Here is a 19,396-nt window from a genome sequence, read left to right as displayed (position 1 = left end):
TAGTGAGAGCTGCTCCTCCTGCCCTGCCAGCAGACTCACGGTGGGAGCAGAAGGGCTGGTGGAGGCGGTGGCCAGGCACCACCACACCACGATGCTGCTCGCATCTTCAAGAGAAGATGAGGCGCTGTCACCTGGTGATGCTTCTTCCCCTCTCACAAACTTGATGTAGAGGGCAAAGCTTTTGACTGGTTTTAACAAATTGAAACAAGCAGATCTCACTCTGGGTTTCTCTGATTTCTGCAAGGTTTCCCTCATAATTTTCCTCTGCCTCAGACCTTCCAGCCTTCCTAGGCCAATGCTGCAACAGATTTTTCCCATATCATCTAGGGTGACTCCTTTATTTCCATTCAAATTGCCAACTGAAGTTTCTGAAGTGGGAGCACTTTCATCTTAGGAACAAGACTGTATCATCCATCTGTGTTCAAGAATCAGGCAAACATTCATCAGATGATAACCTATGGTGACTATCCAGATGAAACATACTCAGTCCAATAACCTAAAGTGAAACCCTCTATTTTCCATTACTTACTCTCTAGCACATCTGTTCCGCTAAGAGAATTTCTTATAGTGCTGAACTTGAGAGAACGGGAAAAAACGGATATAAAGAGCAGGTACCCAGCACTGCCAGGTATTATAGGCATTCTTATTTTTTCTACACAACAGAATTGACTCAGTCAAGAATTTAGAAGTTTTACTTTAATTCTTTGGGTTCATTCAGCATCAGAGTCAACAGTGGTATTCTTCAACAAGCCTAAGTTAATTAAGTTTTCAAATCACATTGATACCTGTTTGTTCATCTCCCCATGCTACTGTGAAAACCTCCACACAATCATTTTAGCACCCTTGAGGGGGTTACACCAAGAGAAAAGAGCATATATATTACTCAAGCAGTTGGTAGAGGCCAAGCAATGTAAACAAGTGAGAAAACTAACACAGTCCTGCACTTTAGAAACCCCATGTGGGGTAGAAAACTCTACAGAATTTTGGCTAAAAGACTGCACAGATAGATGTTCACAGATGTACAGTTCATTGATAATGCACAACATCACATATAATAACAAAGGGAAAAAACAACTTGAAATTTTATTTAGAATTACTTTTTTCTGTATACTGACACCCTTGAGAAAGCAGCCTATTGTGATATAAAAAGGACCATATTGACCCCTTCTTGCTTTTTGGCAGTTGGGCTGGCAATAACTGTCTCTTTTTATTAATATTGTTTTTATCTAGAGATGTAATGGCAATCCTACATAGGTGAAATGAAAGACATTTATTTCATGCCTAACACCTCACTGGGAAAAAAAAAATCAATGTATTGCTCTAATTTGCTGAATAACTTCTTGCTGTTGAGAAGAAACACACCTCGAGGGCCAACTGCCTCACCTGGCATTCAGAAACTAATTACAAATTACTGTGCCTGGGATGTTGGATCTTACTGTTGAGGATGCTGTGGTCTACAGCTCTAACGTGACCAGCAACAATGCTATCAATTATGGAGCAGTTCCTAGAGGACAATCTAAGCCTTTCTTACAGCGCTAATCAGCATTTTCATAAAAACTAGTGGAAACCATGGAACAGCATTTGCAAACCCAAACAAGTGGTCACATATGAGGCCTGCCTGGGTGAGTTCACTCTGTTGAGCGATGAGCTGAGACATTATCATCTCCAGGAACTAGCAGCAATGAATTTAACAGAGCTTGAAAACCAATTCCTTTCCACTCACTCCTCCATAGAGGAACAGAGAGATTTACTGAACATTTTCAAACCAAGATTCCTATCCAAGACACATAAAGAAAAAAAGGGATACTTCTCCCCCTAGCTAGGGTTCTACAGTAGGAGATACCACATTCCTGTGGAAACTAAGGACATGTCTACACTGCACTACCAGGCGGTATAACCAAAATATCCTACATCACTTCCTCAGACCACTGGCAGCTGCAGAGATACAGCAACTGTGTTTCTAAATGAAGGTTATAAAACCTGTATGGAAAAATTAGCAAATAATTGAAAGGGTTTAGCAGCCTTCACTAAGCTTTATACTGCTGTAACGATGCTGATAATGCTAATTTAAAGATAGCTCAGGTCTTGTCTGAAGGACAACTGTCCAAATACCACCTGAAGGAATAATCTGAAATAACAGCAGTCAAAACCTAGTTTCAGCTTCACATCTTCGTAAGTGCCAACGTGGCTAGGGACTGCTGTGAACTTCCTTGTGCTTTTTCAGAGGGCAATGCCCAGCCAGTGTTTGTCATGCAACAGACTTATCTATCTCCGATCCCTGACGCTGGTGAGCTCCTAAGAGGGAACTCCCTCCTAAGAGGGAGCTAAGGGAGGCTCACAAAGCAGAGGCAGCAGCTCCCTAAGCCTGATGAGTAGAAAGTAGCTTGCCAAACAAAACACCTCTGAAACAAAAGGATTACACAAAATAAGAAATGCTACCAGTACCTTCGAACGTATTATTCTTAATTTCCTGGAGCTCTAAGCTATGTTCACGAATATGATTAGGATGTAGGAGAGTTAGAACGGGACTAATTACACTTTGAGCGTGGCTCAGGCTGTCCGTTTGCACAAAGTGCTGGTGTCACCACAACATCCCATCTTAGGCTAAGTTTGCAGCCTGTGGGAAAGCAGCCAGCTCAGCTTCAGTAAACTTTTATTAACATTTGGATTTTGGCTTCTGATACATCGTCAGGTGTCAATAACTCATAGGCCTCTTTTTCAGCTGCAGGAAGAAGCATTTCCTTCCGGGGATGGCAGTTGTGAATCTCGGTTCAGGAATGAGTATGCTTTTCCTTCTCTATTGCTGGAGCAGGGCCCAACTTGTCCACAGAGCAGCATATCTAGTTCTGGGTCTCAGGAAGTTCTTGTTCACGCATGGTTCTCCAGGTAGCTTCCACCCTTTCTATTACTAGCACCACTGCTGTCTTCTCTAGATAGCTGACTGGCTTTAGCCCTGGTAATTTTGGATCACAGATTGAAAAAGAGCCAACAATGTCACACTGCTGCGAAAGACCCAAAAACCATATGGGGATGAGATCATAAAAATGTAGCCTGCAAGACACGTGAAGCAGTGCTGTTCCTCTGCTTAATGCTGATAAGGCCACCACTGGAACACTGTCTTTCAGGTGTCATATCAGAGGAAAGGTGCTGAATAACTGCAAAGTCTAAAGAGCAGCCACGAAAGTAACCGGGAAGGCTGGAAAGCATGAAAGAACTAGGGTTGCTTAAGCTAAAGAAAAAAATGACTGAATAGTCTCAAACATGTAAAAAGTTGCGGAAAAGAAGAAGAGAACAAACTACCCTCCTTGTTTATGGTAGATGGAGCAAGAAATAATGGTATGTAAGCTGTAGCAAGAAAGATTCAGATTAGACCTCTAAAGAAAACCCAAACTTCCAAAAATTGTTGGCACACAGGTAACTGATCCTGTTTCATATGGTAGGCAGACAGGCTATTAACCTTCTGAGTCTCCTTTGAGGCCTGCACTTCTAAATTATCGAAATAGAGTGCTGCACAGAAAGGGAGAAATCGACACAATTTTCTTCTGAGAGCTGAAGATCTTGAGCTACAGGTGGTAATGGAGTTGCCAAGTGCCTCTTCCAAGTAATCCAGCACATTGGAGAAGCAGGCTCCAAGGCCAGATAAATGCAGCACACCCACATCCCCACCACCACCACACACATGCACACACATGTGCCCCCCATAACAAAGAAAACAACAAGAAATGAAGCATTAATTCTCGTCTTACAGAGGTCAGTTACTTAGAAATGTAGAAACACTATAATATTTGTTATCAGTAATTGTCAAAACAGTCTTTTATGTTTATTCCTTTGTGCCACTTGTATTTTACCTTTTTAAAAAAATCCTGGCGTTGGTCATGCATGCTATATACCTAAATTTGTTTACACAACTACATTTAATTTGTAATGTAGTATTAATTGGAGGCTGGAGAGTCAAGTACTGCAGCTCAATAATTTTATGAGGACCTAATAACATTTTAACTAGCGCAGCAACAAATAAGAAGGTTAATTGAATCTCAAGCTTGAAGGCACAAATTGATTACCTGCAGAAGTTAGCAAGAAGGATCAGCACTACACAACTGACTAGATGTGTAACACCCTTCTTTCAGAGCATCTCGTGTTGAATACCACTATTCCTTCTATTTTCATCTCTCTTATTTGGGCTATTAAACATGCTGGTACCTTTCTGACCTTTTTCATACACGCATTTAGGAAACCTAACTCTAGTTACAAGGAAGACCTGTAGAAACATAGAGGATCTCTGTATTTCATTTAAGACCTTGATGTGTTTCCAGATCTTACATTGGAAATTTGTCCTTTTGCTCTTGAAACATCAGAAAACTAGTTTTCCTATCTTCATCCAGAACATAAATACAACAGAGTACAGTGTAGTTTTTGCCAAATTCTGATCATTCAAATCCACATAGTCAGATTTTGTCATTTATATATTTCCCTCACTCCCAAATATTTTAGTTTGGTTTGTTTTCGCTTTATAAGCAAAGACTCAAATTAAATATTTTGCCTCATCAAAGCTGGAAAATATTAGGTTAAAATAGGTAGCCCATTTTTCATCAGAATGTGTTACAGGATTTGTTCCTTCACTTATATGTCACATCAATACAGTCTCAATATGTTGTATTATTACGCTACTAAATGATAAAGAATTCCAAACAGTATTTTTCAAAGTTATTTGTTCCTTACATAATGTGTCATTCATATCATTTTATATCAACAAATATAAATAGGTATGCTTTCATCTGTCCTCAGTCATTCATCCATCTCTGATTTTTCTTATAAGGTAAATTCTTCCAAATATTTTGGACAGCTGCAGAGAATTTTTGGCAGGGATAGAAACACCTTCCAATAAGTTATGTCATCTTTGATCTATAATCTACAATGTAACACATAAAAACAAGAAAATATATAGTGAAATTTATCCAGGTTGATTACAAACAAAAACAAATTTAAAGAAACTTGAAAGAACTTAAAGATTTGGCATCATCTGTATAGAAAACAGACACTGAAAGCCAAACAAACAAATGCAAGGAAGTCCCAACATTGTGGAACTGTGGAAGCCCAAACAGAATTCTTCTTCCAGAAAATACCAGGTGCCAAAATGTTTGGGTTTGTGTTCTCTCTTTTGAAATCTGTTGTCAATCCACACCTACCCGGTGAACTCAGGACCTCAGCTTTACTGACCGGCCTATTAGCCTTGCAAGAGGATGAATTAAGATGATCTAGAGCAGATCTGAGACCAGTTTGCTTTAGCCACTTGTTAGCAGTATTAAATAGGAAATTCCATCATAAGGGTTCCTCTCGTTCTGTTAACACTCAGAAATACCAGAACTTCTCCTCAATACTCAGCCAAGTCAAACTGTACCTGACTTCAGGCCAGGTTCCAAAGTACATGCAAGTAAAAGGAAAGACTTACTCCAGTAGCCTTCAGCTCAAGCTTTTAGAAGCAAGAAGCAATCAAAGTATACTAAATTCCTATCAAAAAAAATTTAATCAAGTTGGGATTCCACATGGGTTGAAAATTCAACATTATACACTATTCAAAAGCAAGTTTATTGCTCCAGTGCTTATAACGAGCATCTCCGTTCTTACTGTTGCACTTGGCATTCCATCAGCCTTTGAACTAGTTGAAATGGGGTAGAAAATAAACCATGGCAGAAGTAAAGGTAGGGTGGGAACGAAAACAGCAAAGCAACAATTGGCCATGGGAAGGCTTGGCAAGAAAAGGCGTTTATTAAAAGCCATAGGAGAGGTGACAGTGCCAGGGGGGCCGGCAGGGTGTTAAAAAAAGAGCCAGTATGCAGTCAGCAAGAGCAGCAGCAGAGCTACAGAGCTGTCAGACAATAGTGACTAGGAACGTAGGTGGCAGTTAGGCACGCATGCTGGTAAATAATAATAACACAAGATATAATTTGACATGCCATGAGGAAAATTTATGAATATATTATTCCATTCAAATATAAAAATAATGATATTGTGAAATGGTAACAAAAATTTCAATTAAATTATAGGTGTTTCATTCTAACTCTTTCTTGGAACACTGTTAAACAATATACAAAAATCCAGCTTTTTTTCTGATGTATATACATGCAAACTAATATGGTGGTACAGCAGAAAGGAAAATTCACACCAAGATACTTCACTTTGGTCTGTTACAGACAGTAAATTTCTGTTTTATAAATTGTTCATATGCATGAAAAAGCCTCTAGGCAGGTGCATGTAAACAAATCTCAGGTCAATAGAGAAGTAAGCAGGACAGCTTAATAAAATTAAGCTACTATCACTCAGCTCTCCTCATCTTCAAAGTGCTAGCTCCCATGCTAAACAACTCACCCCCATAACAATATCAGCCAGATATTACCCTCATGCTGCAGGTAAGGTGACTATGGTAGAAAGGGCTAAATGGTCTGCCTATATCTACAAAGGAATACCAATGACTGAATTGAAAGGGAGGACTGATTGGGCTCCTTGCCCGGTTCTTAAAATCCAGGTCTTTGTCTTGCCAACCATATGCACGCTTTCCTGCAAAACTGCATAAACTGATACCATTGCGGTTTTGCTGCATTAGCAAGTCCAGTCTCCTCAGCCTCTCTCTTGTGGCCTCAACCCTCTTAATTAAGATTCAGGATGACCCTAGGGACTGCTGCTCGGAGTCACTGGGCAGTCCCACATGAAGCCCTGGTGCACTGAGGAGAAACCTTTTGGCAGGTGACCTGCTCATTAGGGAATTCGGAGGGTCTGTCTTTACTAACAGACTGTGGGTGATGGCTTTCCACAACCTTTCTTTGAACTCAGGCAAGAAAACCTATGAGGCAAACTGCTGGTGGTTTTTGCCATTTTGTGTGTCTGTTGTATAAGACTTGCTTACTCACACCCAGCAGGGAGAATTACTGTCCCTGTCAATAGCTTAATACTGTTTCAACTGGCTAGGATCTGATATTTCTCAGGCACATACCTATGAAAAACAGGATCTTCCTAACAGCAGCTCTCTGTGCATTTACACGGCAGGGAGGTTAAATGCTAAAAGTATGTGCCAAAATAAATATGATTATTATCCTTGCCACTGTAAAAAAAATTACTCAAAAGTGAGATCAATACAAATCTGTTAAAATTGTGTAAGATGATCTTTTAAATCAGGATAAGGATTTGTACAGAGCTAAAGGAGCAAACAAATATATAATGGGAAATAGTAAGTTATTGTTATTATGTGGGAGGAAGGTCTGACATTAAGGATTTTCTTTCTCTAAATATTTGTGAGCTGTGTAGTGACTAACATTAAAATACCAAAACAATAGTTAAATTCTTATATCAGCAAGCAGAGGCAGTGGTATAAGACTGATCACTAGGAGGTACACGGATAGTCAGAGACTGACTGAGGTAACAATATGGCCTTAATGAATGTACCCAGTAGAAATATTCTGGCATTCCAAAATTATGTATTTCAAATAATAACAGAATTTATATCTAGAACAGTGTAAAATGGGGCTTGCCCTCTCCCCTTAAACACTGAATCTTTGAGGCCAGCCTAATTATGAGATGACTGTGCTTTAGTTTCCATATCATTTAGTAGTTTCAAAGGTAATATTGTACCTGCTTTACTTATCAAAGGATAACACTCTGCTTAGTGACTTTATGTGCTGAGCATTAAAACAAAGTGGATATAGTTGCCTGTGGCAATAGCAAAAATCAGCTTCTCTTCTCCTTTCTCACGTTCTATATGTAACCAGTAATCAGTCTCACTGCATATCACAATTTAGAACAGTATTTTACAGAAACTTGATTAAAATGGCACAAGTTGGGAGGAGGAGGAAGAGGAAAGCAAAATGAATTTGCAATTGCCAGAGGAAAATTCATTAACCTTGATGGGGGGGTTTGGAAATTGCATTCTAATGCATCTGGACTTTCCTTTTGATGTCTGATGCATGCTGCAGCTCTGAGCACCCAGTCACTCAGACTAACACCTGCCTAGAGAATGCAAGAGCTCCCATCCAGGGCATGCATCATGTTTCTGTGTGTGAAAACCAAGTGAGAGGGGTCAAGGAAGGAAAGAACATAAGGAAATGGGGAGGAATATGGGGAAGCAGCTTGCTAAATAAACACTTCATCTTAATATAGAGTTAGGACATGCCTGGGGCTTGCAGCCAGGCAAGGAACCTGAGAAATGCTCCAGAGTCAAGTAATATAGGCTTTTTTTTTTTTTCTGCACAGCAAATCTTCCATTGAGGCTGATTCAATTCAGTGATATTCACTATATTAGCACCCGAACACAAAAATGTAATGCATTTCAATTTGCTTTCATGACTTTTCATTAGTCAAAGATTGGGTGGAACAAAACAACAATTTAAATTACAGATGACAGTACACAGTGACAAAAGTGACGCATGGGGAGTGATGGGGCAGGAAGGGGAAGAGCATGGTGTGTGCACAGTGAAGATGGAACAAGAAGCTGCCCTCCTGTTGGCTTGCCAAGTGCTTTGAGAAGCAATATTTCTTGCCATCCTGTAAGCCATCTTTGCAGTTGTGCTGAAGCACAAATTCAGGCGAGTTACCCAAGTCTATTAGGAGGGCAGGAGACTGCTGCCCAAAGGGGAAAGGGCCACCTACCTAGGGAGAAGGAGAAAGCAGAAGAAAAGGTTGAAGCCCAAAAGGTGGCAGTGCAAGAGATGGACAAGTTCCTACCACCAGGAGTAGCTCCACACTACACTCTGGAGAAGCAGCAGCCATGCCCACGTCTGTCTCCTGCTTCTCTCACAAAAGGATGCAGAAAGTTACAGGGTAATTATTTATTATGAGGAAAATATGTGACAAAGAAGAAAGAAGCTACTTTGCAGAGTTGTTAACATCCATTTCCATTGTTGTTATCTTTTCCTATCTCCTCACTTTTTTCTTGGCCAACAGCTCATTTTTTGTGTGTGTTTCCTCCACCATCCACTTCACTCTTTTTGGAGCACATTGGAGGCTTCTAACTCATCAGAGAAGCTAGATCAGAACAAGGGCCAGTCCTACATACAGTGAAGAGAAGAGGAGATTTTCCCCTCAAAACATTACCTGGTTCCTTCCTTCCACCCTTTTCAAACCATGTATTTCCCTCTTTGCATCGTTTTCCCTTTCCAGGAGGTAGTCTCTAGTCACCATGAAGCAACAGTGATGGGTAACTGCAGATTGCCAGAAACTGCAAAGAATACTGGGGAAAATAATTGTTCTCTGTTCTTATACACTTCCCTACAGATCTGCTTCTGGCCAGTGCTGACTACCAGGCTGCCAGGACACCAGACTAGGCAGACCTCTGGTCTGACATAACACATCTTCTCTTAAGTTCTTAGGAACAAAGCTGATAAGAACTGACAGTGCCAAGGCACCTGGTTTTGGTTGTAGTTAATGATTAATCGAGCCTCAGTTCTTCTTGGTCAAGTTTGATTTTAACTGTTGTATTATTTGTTCTACAGTCAGGTTGTCCAAATATGTTTCAGTTATTGGTACAACAAAGAAGCTTCATAAAAAGCACAGTACAGTCGAACAAGATGCCAATCACAGCAACAGTGAGATCAGCCACCCGATCCCTTTGCATGCACAAGGGTCTGAGAAGCCTAGCGCAAAACGTGAGTCTGCAACCCTCTCTTGAATAAAAATCCAGTGTAACAAGCCAGTCCCTGCATCACAGTACAGAGGGCCACCACTCCAGTTAGGGAGCCCTGCGTACATAGAGTACTGTGGTTCCAGACAAACAGGAAGCTTGGTTTGTCCACCATCTGTCTGCTCTGTTCCTTCTTCTATGAATAAACTTCATGCGACCTGGCCACCTCCAGCTTCCAACTTACTTGTCATAATATAGTCATGCATATCTGCCATGAATACACTTTTTCCTGTTGTGGAATTCTGTCACTGAAAACACTAACCTGACTACACACCTCTTCTCGTTGACAGAGACACAGTAGTGTGGCACAAAGATGGAAAAGACTGAGCTCCCTCTCCATCTAAAGTAACAGCCTTTCAATGCAAATAGCCAGGCTTTATCTGCAAAGGCAACTTAGTAGGAGAAAAAAAATAAAGCAAGTGTCCCTTCCCTTTTTTCTGTGCAGCTAAGGAGCAATTTTGGCATTATATTAGGGTTTAATGGAAAATCAAATATACTGGATTCACCTTTTTTATGCCACACATCAATTCCTATCACCTACGTTGTTATACCAGGACATCTGCTTTTGCATCTGAAGACATCCTTCCATATTGGATTGTGGTCTGTTTTGGTACGGCACACTGAAAGGTCCATAACACATAATGCAACAGATCTACAGGAAAAGCTACAGTAAGACAGGTATGCAAAAGAGAGTTTAGAGTAATACAGCTGTAGATGTGTTAAGTAACAACAGTCAAAGAGTAAATTTGATTCTAAGAGCTCTTATTTCAAATTCTACTGTCATTCATGTTTTCCTGCTTCGGTATGTAGTTCACTTCCCAGCCCTGACCTTCACAGCTTTCCTGACAATACGAACAGGAATCCATACACAATATTGGCTTCTCTGTCTGTATGCCTCACTGGCTTGTTCTGGATGTGTCATGCAAATACCCCGTAGATAGATATTTCTGCCTCATATGCACACGCAGGTTTTAGACATTCCTGAGAAATAATGTACATACACTTGTAGCCTCTGGAGCAAGTATTTGCTTGTACATAGGTGCACACACACTGACTGTTGCATGTTGACTTCTTTTATGACAGGATTCAAACACACTTTTACCTGTAACAATAAGTTGTTCCTCTGATATTTTGATCTTAATAACCACCTGGACATTTTTAATACTACCAGCAAGGGTCACTTCAACACTGCAGGCATGGCCTCTGCTTTTACCCCACGTCCCAGTCACCCTCCCCTCCATTTCTAAGGTATACTACTTTCTGAATCTCATGCATTCAGACTAGGCTCCGAGATTAGAGATGCACCTGGTTCACCTTAAAAACATTCATGTTACTTTCATGACAGAGTGAAGAAATAAATGAAATCCAGACAAACAGTCTGGGCTGATTTACTCTCTGCTACTGCTCATTGCAAAAGCTAGGGAGACCCTGGTCTGTCTCAGGTGCCTGCATAGACAGCAGGTGTCAGCTCTTTCAGAGAGCAGTTCACTCCATCTTAAGATCAGTGGGATAAATCTGCTTGTGGAGGGTTTTTTCCTCTCTTTTGACTGCAGAGGGATTCTCTACAATTAGTTTGGATTAGATGACCAGAAACAGAAGAGATGAAGCTACTCTCAAACTATTAAGCAACAACTATACCAGATTAGTAGCCCTCACAGAACTCAATTGTACTTGATTTTAATTAAACCATTAATTCCTCTTGGCTTTACTGTTTTTAAGGCATGTGGTAGTCACTGATCCATTCTGAGCACTGTTGCTATCCTTCACATCTGGGTAGTGTAGTTTGACTGATTCCCAGGAAAGCAGCCAAGTCATGTGTCCATTCAGCATCCCGTTGCCGAGACAAACTAATCTCTTGCCAACTTTTGACTTATGCCTGGTTTGGAGCCCCAGCTGGAACAACAACCAAGTCCTCCAAATCTAATACAACTCCTGAAGTTATCAACAGGTTTTGCTGACTTGCCCAAAATGTTTTAACATGTCCAGGGCTGTTCATCTTTCGAAAGTAGTACTGCAGAAAAAGCAGGCCCCCAGTGCTGAGGCTCAAGTCCTTCAGAAGGCAGTGAGAGAAACAGACAGCAGGAGGATGGCTGTGAAGGTTGGATTCTTCAAATAAGAGACCTAACTACACTGGCAAGCTAATGATCTCAGGAAAGAGATCTGACAGGCCATTTAGGAATGTCAATAGAACATCCAAGAAAACAAACATTATTTTGGTTGATTTCATTAGTCTTGGACCAAATGTTGCTTCCTAAGAGCCAGCACAATTCAGAATGGCAAGTACTTTATCCATGTGACAGAATAGTAAGAAAATTGCCACTCAGGCTTAGGAAATGAGCCTTTTCCATTTTCTGACATCCATTTATCCAGAGGAAATCAAGCAATATCTGAAATTACGTAGGCCTTATCTTGAAAAAAAATCTTATTGAATCATAGAAGCTGTCAATACAGTTTTAACCTTTGAAAAACACTTTCTTTTCAAAAGGAGTCATATTGCCTTTTGCAAGAGTAATTCTTGGACTGACCCATGAAAATATTCCAGAGAGTTCTTTCATATTACAGTATTTAATGCTCTCTAAAATGATCTCACCCCTACCTCTACCAATTTGTCAGTTCAAAGAGTGGCATTTCACCTAAGTGCTATGACAGCAAACCTCAGTAATTAGTTATTAGTAACAAAATGTTCAAGTTACCATCTACATTTAACAAATCAAAATCTGAGCAACTGTCTCTACACAATAACATAATAACAAATAATTTCTCTGAACAATTCTAGCATCTAGAAATTTAACTTCACCTTCTTATAGAATATAGCATTTCTAACCTTTACTTTTTAAGCTACCTAAAAAAAAAAAAAAAAAAAAATGCCAGTACAGAAAAGGTAACACAAAACCAGAAAATGCACATGATGCAATATATGCTTCAGATTGCTCAGAATAAATATTAGAATAGCCTATCTTGCCCATTCTTCTAATACAGTTTTGCTTTTCATGAATTATTCGTCCAGTCTAATTCAAGCTAAGTAGTGACTCTTCCACTACTTCTCTTGGAGCTATCTACAATCTTACAGAAACTACCGTTAGGAATTACTTCCAGTTATTCATCCTTGGTTTTCTTGGTTTCTTTTGCTCAGTTTTAGCCTATTATTCCGACTTAATCTTCTCTCTATGCCCTGTTAAGGTGTTCTTGTAAGGTATGAATATAACCACAGCTATGTAGAAAGCATTCTTTCACACAGATTTAAGCAGGCAAAAAGTCACTGAGTAAGAACCAAAGCAAGCTTCTTACACACTATAATAATCAGTATAAGCTGTCTCACAGTGCTAGATCTGATTGATTTATTCACCATGAATGAGATACCTGATGAAGCTAGCCCACTTTTTGTTCACAAACCATTTGCAATTACGTGATTTAGGAGTCTTCTCCGTAAACTAGAGGGTTTACCCTACAGTCAGAACTATGATTACAGCACATGTAATCCATGCTAGCTTTAAAATCAAGCTAGCACTGATATGGCAATGAACCAATTGCTTATGAGCTGTGGAGGCCACAAGGGACTTAGTGTACTTAATGAGGCAGCCAGTTTATATCCCTCCCTGTTCCTCCACGCCTGGGGATACCAGCTTGTACTATCACTCCATACCAGCTGTGGGAATCAAAGCATCTACTTCAGAATTGCCTGTCATTCTCATGGTTTTTATACCATCACAATCACTTTCCCCCTCCTGTTTTTCCTATAAGAGAAGCTAACACAAAGAGAGGAAAACCTTGCTCAGGAAATTGGGGATTATGCAAAGTTTAATGCAAATGGAAAAAGCTTTCCACAGTATCTTTCGATTTTAGCAGCCTTCTGTATTTATCTTGAAAAGCACGTATTTCTGACTGACATGCAGCTTTTAATTTGCAGTGATATCCTAACAAGTCTTATAGTCTCCTATAGGAAGAGAAGACATTGTGCTGAAGAAATGGAAAGAAGACATCCGGCAGCTATTCACCTGTCATTGCTTCATATCAGCTGTTCAGAAAGTCAGTCCCTCCCTTCCTACTCCCCTTTAACTACAGATATTCCTATGCTGATATATCTACCAACCAGTACATAAAATATGACAAAGACTACATCTTACAGTGTTTGCAGGCATAGGGCTAAACAGGAGGTATTCCCTCAAAGTCGTGACTGAGTCATCAATAAGAGAAATAGAGTAAGTACCACAGTCTAATTGTCCTCCATGACATCCATATGTATTAAATACTGCTACTGTCAGTTTGCTTGCCAGTGAAAAAGGTGCATACAATGCAGCAATCTGCAGGTTTTGAGCACCATCAGTTGCCAGCACTGCAAAACAAGTAATGCAAGAAATGCCTCTCAGAGACAATGTATATCAGTTCAGCTATTTACTTGATTCACTCATACCTACAAGGTGAACAAGCATCTGAAATCCTACCATACAGATGAGCAGACAAGCCACTCCTCCATCATTTCAGAAACAGGCTTGTGACGTTGAGTGGCTCTATTCAGAAAAGGTGGGATTTGGTTCTTCTTGAGTAAAAGACAAAATACAGTACAATAGTTCATGAACTAATTTCAGATGAACTGTTCCTGAGACTTAGACCTTGCACTACTGATTGCTACTGAACTAAGCAGGAGCCACAAGCTATTGATGAACCAATTAAGATCCAGCTGACTGAGTGCTTTAAACATTTTTAAAGTATATCTGAACAGAAGGTTAGGTCATGTTTCATCTCCCTTGCCTTATACAAACATGTGTTCAAAGTACTCAGCCAGTGAGTTCTAGGAAATAAGAGTGTGCGGGAGCAAGGGGTTCACTGAACAGGAATTGCACACAGTGACAGTGACTGATGCTCTGATCATCTCTCCTCCTCTCTTCCTATGCTGCTTTCCATAGCACTGCTTATTCCCTCAGTTCTGTGGTTCTCTCTGTCCTTTTCTCTAAAATTTGTCCCATCCCAGATTTTATTCCTTCCACTCCTTTTTGTTTGACCTTTCCTCCTTGCCATTATTCCTTTTCTTCAGCTCTCTGCCCAAATCCCTGCATTTAATTCCTCCTGTTAAACTAGGTCAGCCCTGTTGTCCATGTCAGCCAGTGTTTCTCATACATTTTGCAATCACTGGCTATTCCAAACACTTGCAGCCAGTAACCACAGCTGGTCCTGTGTGCTGGAGGAACCGAGCGGCTGCCAAGTCAGGGAGAAATGAGTTCTTGCTGACTATTGACATCTAAGACTTCACAGGCTCACCCCCCAACCCTTCGAGCTCAAAAGCATCACAGTCAAGTCTGAGAAACATTGATCTCACCTCCAGCTGTGGCCAATACCAGATGCTTCAGAGAAACAAGACACCCTGTTTGGATAAATATGCCAAAATTTGCTGTGATCACACAGACAAAGCCCACAGCTAGAAGAAGATGAAACGTCTCTCCTGGAAACAAGGTCAAAAAGCTGACCCTCCCCTGAAATATATATCAGCAATATCAAGTTTGGAAAGAGCTCCATCCTTGTGGAGGAAATAAAAGAAAAAGGCTTCACAATACTGATATTCAGAGACATATCCTAGAAGAGAAGGATTTTTTCTGTTTTGTTCAGTGATGACTTACAGCAATGAACCCAACCTGGATTTTCATTTTGAGCTACAAATTTATTTTCCCTGTAGCTTCCGTTACTGGATATGCCTCTACTGTGCTATTTCTACCACGTTATTTGCTTTCTTTCTAAACTAGAAGAACATCTTCTGCTTGTTTTACACGTCTAAATCACAAAAAGAAAATACAGTCTTTTCCTCTCGTATCACCTCACTTATCACCTATCTCTAGATCTCCTTACCTTTTCACATTCCTATTTCTTTATAAAAATGAGGCTACCAGAGCCAAACACAGTATTGCAGGCAGCAAAGGATAATGCATCACCATCACTTGTATTCTCTGTACTGTTCTTTTCACAAATTTATGTTTTATACATACATATATGTATATATATATGTATATATACAATACATTTTTTTTTTGGCCACTTTTGACTTGTCCTCAGACATCCAGGGAAAACAATTGGTAACATTTCGTTATGTTGAAAATCAGTCTTCTAATCTTGCTGTGTCTTTAATTTGTGAACCATGACGGCAGCTCAGGTGAGCAGCTTTTATTAACTTTGTGAGAGACTGTGTCAAAGGCCTTTATAAGGCCAAATAAATCCTTAATCTATATTAACCTGCTGAGCTCAGGCAGAGTTAAATCTCCTCAGCATTAAAAAAAAAAAAAAAAGAAAGAAAGAAAAAAAAAAGTTCTTTATCAATCTAGCTTTCAGACCTTCCATGAGAAAAATCTCAGATGCTACTTCAAATAATGTTTTAAAAATACTGAAATTGTTTGTCTTTTCAACTTCATTCTCATTCTCCAAATTGCTAAAGGTAACTGGGTGATATCAGTATGAACTGATACCGATGGAGTACTGCATTTGTACATTTTTCAGTATTCATATTTCAAGTATACTATTGGCTCTTCACACACTGTCACTCTCAGAGAAATGTTCTTTGCTTCCTCATCTAAAAGAAAAGAAGATGATATTTCTAATATTTTCCAGGAAAAGTTATTATTTCCATACAGAAAGCCAATTATCTATTCTGCCAGGTACCACAGATGAGAAAAAGGAGTTAGTCGTTTAGCTGTAGCAGTACTCCTGTATCGTCAGTGGCTGTCTTTGCATCTCTGCTTCTAGTTTCCATTTGCAACAATATTGTGGATTTTGCAACAAAATTCTTTTTCCTGCCTCAGCTTGATGCAGCCTCATTAAATGTTAAAATGCACAGAGGAGTGTCTTCTATAGTAAATTCTATATATCAGCTTTATTTCTTCAGCTGGAACAACTGATAGAGACTGATAGTGATTCTGTGTCCCTGTATCTCAGCTTCTCTCCCACATTTCCAGAAAGGCATTCCGTGGATTTGTTTCAAAGAGCTGAGTTTTGTTCTCTCCCCTTATTTATGCTCCTGTCTTTGAGACAAATGAACAAATGAGTCACAAAAGCAAATTAGTGAAATGAAATGAATAGACAAATGGAAAAGAAAAAACAGCCATAAATAAGAAATCACCTATCAACACCATGGACATTTAAACTTTGGCAGCCCCTCTGAGAGGCAGTTGGAGCCAAAAGTGAAAAATTAACTCATCTCTGTTGCTGTAGGAAAGCAGTAGAATTACCAAGTGGATTAGCACTGAAAATCAAGCCAAGCTGACAGAACAAACACTCTCCTTTTGTGATAGTACAGTTATTGTGGTGACAAACACCCTCGAAAAAACTTTCCAAATTCTGCAGTCAAGTTTATAGTCCCTGCTCTCAGTCAATATTGGTCTGCAAGTACTTTCAGTTCCAGAATCTAAATATATAAAGCATTTAAAGATTTTAAAAGCAAGTAACAAAATAAACTTCCCAAGGAGTATTAGAAGAAAAAACAGAATTAATCTCAAATTTTATCAATAATCTGGTGTTTTTGTCTGCAACTGAGCCATCACTAACTCTCATTTTTCATTTTGATACAATACTGGTTCTCAAGCACTGAGATGGCTGGTTCTGATCATCCCCATTCCCCACTATTTTGCAGCTAGCTTGCCTACTCAACACCTTCCCTTGGATGACTCGTCCTCAGCTACAAACAGCCAAAGCAGAAACCTCAGTGCCCCCACATTACCTGACACTGCTAAAAATTTAAAACACTCCCTTTCACTCTTACTACCACTGCTGCAAGCTGCATCACTAAGTCTACCCTCCTTCCAGACATGCACTGTAACACAGCTCACACCCAACCTGTGAGCTCTTCTGTCTCATCCACTCCTCTGGGAGGGATCTGTATGTGTTGTGCAATATCTCTCCACCCAAGGGAAAATATCAGCTTTCAAAGTCATCTTTCTTACCCATCTGCCCACTTACAACAGCTTGGATTTTATCCTTTAACTCCTCTACTGGCTCCCAGTGTTTCAGTAAATCAAAATCAGCATTTCCATTGGGTGCCTAAACTTGTGTCTTGGTACACTTCTCTTTCTTTCCTCTTCTACCAGATGCAGCATATCAGGCCCCTGGATGCTCCAGAAGTCTCTGAGCTTCCCGCCTGGAAGCTTCTTCAACACTGAATTCCCTAACCAAGATAAATCTGAATATCCTTTTCTTCTCCAAATCAGTGTTCAAAATCCATCTATCTCCATTGTTTTGCCTATAAAAAGAGGAGTCAGATAATTAATGATGGCTTGGGGCACAAATGGGGACATCTATCAACTCACAACAACAGTTAAACAGCGCTCTCAGTGTATGCTCTCAAAATAGATCTATTTTATTGCATTGCTCTTTTGAATCCCTATCAGGTCACATCTTTCCCTAAATTGTGCATCTTTCTACAGCACTGAATACAGTGGGGTCCTATTCTTAATTGGGGCCCCTGGGCACCAAGCATTACAAAACAATAAATAATAATGTTACACATGCTTAATGCTGATACATATAACAAGGTTTTTAGAAGAACAAGAAGTTTGATTAGATAACATGACAAATGCAATCAGCTGAAACCATGTTCCCATTGCTTGCCTACATCGCATTATTATGTTCTTAACTCATGCTCATTAAATCGAAGGACTAAAATCCTAAATATCAGACTGTATCTGTAGGCACATGTGAGCACAGATCATTCACATTATCAGTCTTATGTTCCTGTTGTTTGTTTCCTTATAAACAATTACCATAATTGTCACAAAGAAGCTATGTTAATACAAAGGGAGACACATGATCTACATTAATCGGAAGAGAAGGGCAAATAGGCCAAGAGCTAATTTCCATATTAAAATATGATCCCCACTACAGAGAGGTCAAAAACTCCCACGGTACCAGAAATCATTTGGAGGACTAGGACTCAGGGTGAGCCTCACCACCGACATCCTGCCTCTCACCAGCAGCCAGGCCTAATCGCAGGCCCTGCCGTCCCCCCAGCCCTGGGCATCCCCAGCTACTGGAGGGAAGAGGCTCAGGGCACCTCCATGCAGAAGCAAGCTTCCTGCTCTCTGTCTCAGTCACTTTTTGCTAGGAAAGGAGAAAAAGGAGTAATGGCAATAATGGCAGTGCCGTGCACCTTTTGTGTCACAGCCTAAGTCAGCTCCTGCACTGGTCAAATATATAAGCAACAGCAGGAGCAGCACCTGAGCTTACTCCCCTCGCTCAGCACCCTTAGGGCTGGGCTAAGACAGACCCCTTTGCTTGCTCCCTCTTGCCTCACAAATCTTGCAAGTGTGGCTGCACAAATCCAGACACGAATGCCAGCCACATCTGGCTTCCTTTCACACTCGATTAGAAGAGATCTAAGGGCAACTCAACTTATTCTAAAATAGGTCAAACTCGGGGAGCTGCCCATCTCTCTCCCGTGACTATCCCACCCTGCTAGCACTCTCCTGGGAGGCAGCTTTGAATGCTGTCAGGCTGAGGAGGGCATTGATCCGCATCTCCTACTTCCAGGGATAAAAGGTTTTATATAGAAGCATCACTACTCTTTCTTCTTAGCCGTTGCATTTTTTAATGAAGTAGCCACAGCTACTGCACTTCACGCTCTGCTGGCTCCTGTCAGCAGCTAGCCCATGGGCACCTGGGTGAGCTGGGAACAAATTTAGAGCACCCCTGCCATACGAGGGCCACCCGAGCAGTACAGAGTGCACATTCACCACGCTCACATATCCTGAGAGGCTT

This window comes from Dromaius novaehollandiae, chromosome 3, assembly GCF_036370855.1.
Source record: "Dromaius novaehollandiae isolate bDroNov1 chromosome 3, bDroNov1.hap1, whole genome shotgun sequence".
In the NCBI taxonomy this organism is placed as follows: domain Eukaryota; kingdom Metazoa; phylum Chordata; class Aves; order Casuariiformes; family Dromaiidae; genus Dromaius; species Dromaius novaehollandiae.
This window is presented reverse-complemented; position numbering follows the sequence as displayed.